Source organism: Pinus tabuliformis, chromosome 8 (assembly GCF_031772625.1).
Source record: "Pinus tabuliformis cultivar Carrire ecotype Pingquan chromosome 8, CPIR1, whole genome shotgun sequence".
Taxonomy (NCBI): domain Eukaryota; kingdom Viridiplantae; phylum Streptophyta; class Pinopsida; order Pinales; family Pinaceae; genus Pinus; species Pinus tabuliformis.
In genome coordinates this window covers 1,553,022,483-1,553,031,367 of record NC_142294.1, presented here as the reverse complement: position 1 = coordinate 1,553,031,367, position 8,885 = coordinate 1,553,022,483, and the positions used below count along the sequence as shown (strand labels likewise).

The 8,885-nt window shown below is 38.5% G+C and overlaps 1 pseudogene; it reads right to left on the bottom strand.

Annotated features, from left to right (window-relative positions):
* Nucleotides 1–4,912: 4,912 nt before the first annotated feature.
* Nucleotides 4,913–7,416, bottom strand: LOC149241867 (homeobox-leucine zipper protein HAT1-like; annotated as a pseudogene).
* Between the last annotated feature and the right edge of the window lie 1,469 nt (nt 7,417–8,885).

Below are 8,885 nucleotides of genomic sequence, written 5' to 3'. Positions count from 1 at the left end.
GCACTGTTGTGCATATATATATGAAAATCGCACTGCTGTGCATACTAAAAGACAACACACATTTACCATCGCAGCCACAATACATATTTCAAAAAAAACATAATCGCACTATCGTGCGTAGCCACCCCACTCACAATACAAAGGAACTACACTCCACTACTACAGCACGTAAAATATATTCAACATATGACAACGTGTTAAAAAAAATCGTATGCCCATAACTATTTTAAATACATGCCCATAACAAAAATTAAAGGCATTGGACGTATTCCCATAACATATTAAAAGCCTCACCAAAAACTACGACAAACATTTAACTTCATTTAATTCCTCCTACGGCGGTCAACGCATAAATTTTTACTCCACGCAAAACTTGAATTGACCCAGGCCCGTATGCAGCTTCGGAGACCGACGGCTGACAACATGCAACCAGATCGGACGATGGAGAGGATATCGGAAGGCAGATTTTCACCGAGCTTTAACTTCCGATGGGTTTCGTTTGTTGATGTCATGCGGGTGACACGCGTCGCCTCCAAATCGCATCGGAGCTCAACAATACGGAAACCACTTTTCATGGATGGCGGTGCGATATGATCCTGGCCGGTTTTATGGTTTTGTTCGGTGGTTTTGGGCTGCGTACGTAGCGCGTTGAAATTACATTTTCAACACTCCCCTTTAATTTCAACAGCTGGGCATTCGGTCATACCGAGACACTTCCTCAAAAATTCAAAGCTTTTCTGATCCAGCGGCTTTGTCAAGATGTCTGCTACCTGTTCTTGAGTCCTGCAATGTTCCAAGACAATTTCTCCATTGTTCACCAATTCTCTGATGTAGTGAAACCTTGTATCAATGTGTTTCGTTCTTTTATGAAACACTGAATTCTTTGACAATGCAATAGCAGAGCTATTGTCACAAAAGATGACTGTCGCTTTTGCCTGCTCTTGGCCTAAGCTTCTCAACATTCTTCTCATCCACACTGCTTGACATGCTGCTGCTGTAGCTGCCACATATTCAGCCTCTGCTGTAGACAATGCTACAATGGACTGCTTCTTAGAAGCCCATGAGATGGCTCCTGAACCCATGTTAAAAACATAACCGGAAGTGCTCTTCCGATCATCTACACTTCCAGCCCAATCACTGTCAGTGTATCCAGCCAAATCTGAATGTTCTGAGGCATGATATAGAATTCCAAACATTTTAGTGCCTTTGACATACCTCAAAATTCTCTTTGCTGCCTGCCAATGTGCCTCCTTTGGCCTCTCCATAAACCTGGAAATCAAACTAACAGCATACATTAAATCAGGCCTAGTTGCTGTTAAATACATAAGGCTGCCCACAATGCTTTTATACAAGCTAGGATCAAAATCCTTGCTGCTGTCCTCTCTGCTGAGTTTTAATCCCATTACTGTGGGAGTGATGGCTGCCTTGCATTCTTCCATGTTAAATCTGCCCAAAACTTGATTTACATATCTTGCTTGAGATATAAAAATTCCTTTTTCATTTTGATCTACTTCTATGCCTAAGAAGTATCTCAACAAACCCATGTCAGTCATTTCAAATTCATCCTTCATGACTGATTTAAAATTCTCAATAAGATAACTATCATTTCCAGTGAAAATAACATCATCTACATACAAGACAACAATTAAAATTTTACCATCCTTTTCCTTGATGTAGAGTGTGGGTTCTCCTTCACATTTGTCAAATTCATTCTCCAATAGATATGAATCTATCCTGCTGTACCATGCTCTTGGCGCTTGCTTCAGCCCATAAAGAGCTTTCTTCAATCTGCACACTTTGTGCTCTTCACCTTTCTTCTCATATCCGAGAGGTTGTTCCACATAAACCTCTTCCATTAACACTCCATTTAGGAATGCTGATTTCACATCCATTTGGTAGACTTTCCATTTGTTTTGAGCTGCTATGGACAGCACTGCTCTCACGGTTTCCATTCTTGCAACCGGTGCGAAAGTCTCCTCATAATCTCTCCCATACTACTGCTTGTACCCTTTGACAACCAGCCTTGCTTTATGTCTTTCAATCTTGCCTTCAGCATTGCTCTTGGTCTTGTAGACCCATTTCACACCAATGACTTCTTTGCCTTTCGGTAGCTCTACCAAATCCCATGTTTTGTTTCTCTTTATGGCATTAATTTCCTCATCCATAGCTTCTATCCATTTCCTATCTTTGATTGCATCCTCGAAATGAATAGGATCATCAACATGACAATACAAGGCAAATAAGGAATTCATTCCTTCATCATAAATGTCACTTAGATTTCTAAACTTCTTACCTCGTTCACTTGGTGTGCAAGTGCTTGATGATGCACTTGAATTTCCTCCTTGTGGTGTGCTTGGAGAAGCACTCTCATTAATCCTTAATGGTGTACCTTGCTGTCCTTGTGTTGTCCTCAATGGTGTCCCTTGCTGTCCTTGTGTTGGCGCTGCTGTTTGGGGATGTATTTCAGCCACCTCCTCATCATCTTCATCATGAGACAAACAGCTTTTAATGTTCACTGTTTTCTCTATGCTTCCATCCCAAGCTTCCTCTTCAATGAATTGAACATCCCTGCTGACAAAGAACTTCTTGGTAGATGGAATGTACAGCCTGTAGGCTTTGGATTCATCACTGTATCCAATGAAGATGCATTTCTCCCCTTTGCTGTCCAACTTCCTCCTTAGTTTATCTGGAATGTGTGCATAGGCCACACACCCAAAAACTCTCATGTGGGTGACTCCTTGCTTTCTCCCACTCCATGCCTCTTCTGGCACTTTGTTCATGACTGCCTTTGTAGGACACCTGTTCAGTATGTAAACTGCACAATGTACAGCTTCAGCCCAATACTCATTTGGCAAATGCTTTGCCTTCAACATGCTCCTTGCCATCTCCATGATGGTCCTGTTCTTCCTTTCAGCAACTCCATTTTGCTGTGGGGTGTACCGAGTTGTGAACTGTTTATGTATTCCATTTTCTCTACAAAACTTTAGGAATTCATTGGAGATATACTCACCTCCTCTATCAGTTCTCAATACTTTTATGTGCAGCCCGCTTTGGTTCTCCACAAGTGCTTTGAAATTTTGGAATTTCACAAACACTTCACTTTTGTTCTTGAGGAAATATATCCATGTCTTTCTTGTAAAATCATCAATGAATGTCAAGAAATATAGGCTGCCAGCTAATGATGGAGCTTGCATTGGTCCACATAAATCTGAGTGGATGATCTCTAAGGGTGCCTTTGCCCTTATGCTCTTACCTGATGGAAAACTTTCTCTATGTTGTTTTCCCAAAATGCAGCCTTCACATAGGCTGTCCGGTTTCTCTATCAATGGTAATCCCTTTACCATTCCTTTTCTGCTCAATAAGTTTAGACCTCCAAAATTTAGATGCCCGAATCTCAAGTGCCATAACCAGTTCTCATCCTTTGGCACGCTTTGGAAGGCCTCTTGGGTGACTGCTGCCATTTCCTTCTTGTTCTTCAAGTCTGCCCGGATCCGGAGAGGGAACATCCTGTTCCTTGTCATCTTCACTTCAGCAATGCATCTTTTGCTGGGTGGTATATCCATGATGGTGCACACATCATTTACAAAATAAACATTGTAACCCTTTTGGATAAGCTGTCCAACACTCAATAGGTTACATCTCATTCCGGGGACATAGTAGACATCTGCTATGGTTTTCCTTTCTCCTTGTTTTGAAAATATTTTTACCTCCCCTTTTCCCATAACAGACACTTTACTATCAGTTCCTAGTGTGACCTCTGATTTCAAATTCTGATTTAAGGCTAAAAAGAGGGCTATATTCCCTGTCATATGGTTGCTGCAACCTGAGTCTAAAAACCATATGTCTTCACTATGTGTTTCAGCCATGTTACAAGCTAACAGGACATTTTCTTGACTGTTGTTTTCTCTTGTAACATTTGCATTCTGTCTGCTGTTCATATCATGATGTTTCTTTCTACAATCACTAGCATAATGTCCATACTTTTTGCAATAATAGCATTGAACATTAGATTTATCATACCTTTGTCCTTGAGCCTGATACTGATCTCTTTGTTGGGTGCTGCCTTGACATTGGTTCTGATTTGGATTGCTGCCTCTTCCTTGTGCATTTGATGGGCTGTTCCTTCCACCTCTGTTCTGGCTTCTGCCTCTTCCTCTTCGGTTTCCTCTTCCTTGACCTCTTCCTCTTCCAAAGGACATCTGGGTCTTGAAGGCTTGCTCAAGGGATGAGTTTTCATTCCTACTCAACCTCTGCTCATGAGTTATCAGTGATGCATGTAGCTCATCAACTGAATATTTTGAGAGATCCTTTGTCTCTTCAATGGTGGTGACTATGGCATCAAACCTTGAGGGTAAGACCCTCAATATTTTCTCCACTATTCTTCTATCTTCAATTGTTTCTCCATGAGTTCTCATTTGTGTGATTACACCAATCACATGAGTGAAGAATGATTCAATGTTGTCTGACTCCTTCATGTTCAAGTTTTCAAAATCCTTTCTCAGCATTTGCAATTTTGCTGTCTTCACTCTCTCCATGCCTTGATAGGCTGTCTTGAGAGTTTGCCATGCTTCATGTGATGTTGTAGCTGCTGCTATCCTTGGGAATATACTCTGGTACACTCCTTGATACAACAAGACAATGGCCTTTGCATCCTTCTTCCTATTGAGCTTCAACTGATCCTTCTCTCCCTGAGTTAATGCATTGAACTCAGTTTCATCTGCTGGTTCCTCAAACCCATATTCTACTAGTTCCCATATATCTTGAGCGATGAACAAAGCTCTCATGGTTATAGACCAGTAGTCATAGTTCTTCCCATTAAAGTGTGGGAGCTGGGTGTTGAACATACCCATGCTTGTGCTTGCCATTCCTTGCATCTTGAACTATGGTTTTAAATCCTTGACTGTGATTTTTTTTAAAACTGACTGTCTTCAGCAATAACAAAAGAAATTCCTTTTGAAGAATACCTGAATCCTTCGCTGTCTGAGTCTTTTGTCTACCTGAAAGGTTTTGCTGCAGCAACAACCTTCTCCCTTCAGCTTCTTTGAGTCTTCAAAGAGCGTGGACTAGCTCTGATACCACTGTTGGGTATTTTTAAATGGAGAAATACCAAAACCATCAAAATAAACACCACAGAGACACAGCTCTGTTTCCTCTGTCCAGGATCTTTTGCAGAGAACCTCTTTAAAAAAAATTAACTCAGAACACAGTCCATTACACAGTCACAACACATTTCTATTAATTTAAAACTGAAACTCTGTTACATATTTCTTCCTCTGTGCAAAGAGGGAATCCAAAAAAAACTACTCTGCTGCTCTCACAGATTTTCCACTGCTGTGGAGATTACATAAACAGTTTTTCAAAACATACCTCTGTTTTTCAATGCCCAACAAACATTACAGCACTGTTGTGCATATATATATGAAAATCGCACTGCTGTGCATACTAAAAGACAACACACATTTACCATCGCAGCCACAATACATATTTCAAAAAAAAACATAATCGCACTATCGTGCGTAGCCACCCCACTCACAATACAAAGGAACTACGCTCCACTACTACAGCACGTAAAATATATTCAACATATGACAACGTATTAAAAAAAATCGTATGCCCATAACTATTTTAAATACATGCCCATAACAAAAATTAAAGGCATTGGACGTATTCCCATAACATATTAAAAGCCTCACCAAAAACTACGACAAACATTTAACTTCATTTAATTCCTCCTACGGCGGTCAACGCATAAATTTTTACTCCACGCAAAACTTGAATTGACCCAGGCCCGTATGCAGCTTCGGAGACCGACGGCTGACAACACGCAACCAGATCGGACGATGGAGAGGATATCGGAAGGCAGATTTTCACCGAGCTTTAACTTCCGATGGGTTTCGTTTGCTGATGTCATGCGGGTGACACGCGTCGCCTCCAAATCGCATCGGAGCTCAACAATACGAAAACCACTTTTCATGGATGGCGGTGCGATATGATCCTGGCCGGTTTTATGGTTTTGTTCGGTGGTTTTGGGCTGCGTACGTAGCGCGTTGAAATTACATTTTCAATAAGACCCAGATTTCGCCAAATCCAAGTCGCTGCTATTGTTAGCTACTGAAACTCTTTCACATGAGGGGCACATCGTAAGGGTTGAAGCGGGCCTTAGAGGTGGCGATGACATTTTGAGAGCTTTCAGTTTTTCCAGCTCCATGTGAAGTTTTCTGTTCTCCTCTGCAAGTGCCTCATTATATCTCTTCATAACCTCGCAGTCCACTTCGATTTGCTTCAACTTTCTCCTATAAACAAATTCATAACATTTTAATTAACCTATCACAGAAATCGACTGTCAACACAATAGGATCCATCGGATCAAAACTTTTCCCAATAATAAAATTGCTGGAATTTCAAGTTCCAAGTCACTCTTCAAGATTACAGGACAAATTCTGTACCTGTGGATTCCAAAGAGATAATTTCCAATATTATAACGTCTACATACAAAATACAATGAATGAATAAAGGACAGTAGCTAACCTTGCTCGTCTGTTCTGGAACCACACTTCAACTTGTCGAGGACTGAGATTCAACTGTAACGCCAACTCTTGCTTTTGCTTCTGCCGAAGAATAAGAAGTTACAACAGCCGAAATGATGACGAAACACAAATGATAAATAATTAAAGTTAGTAGAGACTTACAGGTTCAGGTGCCCTGTTCTTTTTGAAGCTTTCTTCCAGAAGAGCACACTGCTCTCTGGACAGTCTAAGCTTCCTCCTGGAAGAGCCCTCTTCTTCCACATCGTTGACTACCCTCGACCAAACTCTGCCATTCTCCAACTCCTCGCCATAGCCCCGTTTTCACTTGATCTCGGTATACCCGTTATCGGTGTTAGTGGCATTGGAATCCACGGTACTGCTGTTGGACGACGACACATCGATGGCCCCTGCATCTTCGTTGTAAAAATAGGACGCTGGGAATTTGTTGGCATCAGATCTCCATGTCACAGCTACCGGACGGATCAGAACCTTCGCTTCTCCCGCTGATCCCTCGCCACCAACACCAATGGATTCTGCACATTACAATTATCCTTATTACTATTCAAAAACACCATTAAAACAACACACATATCAATCAAAACACCATTAAAACAAAAGACATATCAATCAAAACACTATTAAAATAAAATTCGATCTGTTCTTAAAGATTAGTTTTAATATGTGTTAAAGAGGTCAAGAACATACCAATCGATGGTGAGGTCTTCTCCCAGGGCAGAGTGCCACAGTCCGAGTCAGGAGTTGAGGGAAACAGATGTAACTGCAGCGGAGGCCCACTCACATTTGTTTGCGAAACGTACATCTCATCAGTGATTGTCCCATCACCTATACCCAAACCTAAAGAAAGGCCTGCACTGCAATCCTGATCCATACCCCTTTCTTTCGGCTAAGGTTTCGATAGAGTGAGAATGATTGATGAAGGTGTAAAATAGAAAGGGGATATATAGGAGCAGAGAATGCAGATAGATCCAGAGTCCGGCCTGACCCCTCAATCTTTAACAATAATTATAATAATTATAATGGACTGTTAAAACGATAAAAGGTTCACCGTCAAACACAATGTCGTTGGTCCTTCACAATTTATGGTGTTGACAGCCTAACATCACATCTCTTTGACCCATTTAGTTGGCCAACGAAGAACGCGTGGCTGTGGCAAATAGTCTAGCGACAACAAAGTTTATATCACATCATTTTTCGAATTTTTCACAACTTCTCCAATTTCCCACACCAACATTTATGGTTCACGAGGTGAGATAATAATGTAGATTTAAATTAAATATCCAATTTTTGAAACAAAGAAATTTCTGGTTCAAAATGGAGGAAGATCCGATAAATTTATTCAATAAAATAAACTTTAATTTTAAAATATATAGTAATATTATAAAATTTAATATTTTATTAATTTCTATTTTTTAAACTATTTAAAGAGTTCAGACGTAACGAAACATGTTAACTGTCTAAGATCTAGAGGTATTCGGCAGGAGTGAAAGTTTACCTTTTACCAATCACTATCGGTTTATTAGTTTTCCTTCAATAAGGGTGATGAGTCAACCTTTAGTGCTAGTTTCACTTATGATAGGTTTTCCCACCTTCTATTAAAAAAATAAATTGTTATAATTTTAAATAAAATTAATGTTTAGCTATTAAATTTTATGATTATGTTTAAAAAATATAAAAAAAAGCGTTGATCAAAATTTATAATGTATTGATAAGTTACTATTTTAACACAATTTGAAATTAATATTTAAGTTAATTTTCTACTTTATATAAATTTAATTCAAAAAAACATTTTAAATTTTTAAATTAGTATTAATTTTTTATTGTAATATTTCAAAGGTATATTATCTTTTGATTTTTGATTGCACTATATTTTATTTCTAGATTTATATTAATAATATTTTTAATATTATTAATATTTTACAGAGTCATTTTTCTTTTGACTTTTCAATGATTTAGTTAAAATATTGTATCTTCATGCCAACCCAATTTGAGGCACCAGGGTTTTGGATTTGAGTTTGAGGCACCAAACCTTTCATGTTGTTTTGGTACATTACATACTTAGTCATAGTCATGTTCTTAATCTAGCATTTCCTTTAATTTTAAAATTATATAAGTTATGAAAAGCTTTTCAATTTGTTAGATATTTCTCAAAAAAATCTCATATAACCTTATTATTACAATTCTTTAAAAACTAATAAACATATTCTCTTTATTATTACATTATTTTTCTATAATCATATTAAATTACTTAAAATAAAGTGATGACTTATAAATTTAATTTAATTAATTTAATAGTATAAAATATCATAAACTAAAATTTAATTTATTTTTAATATATAA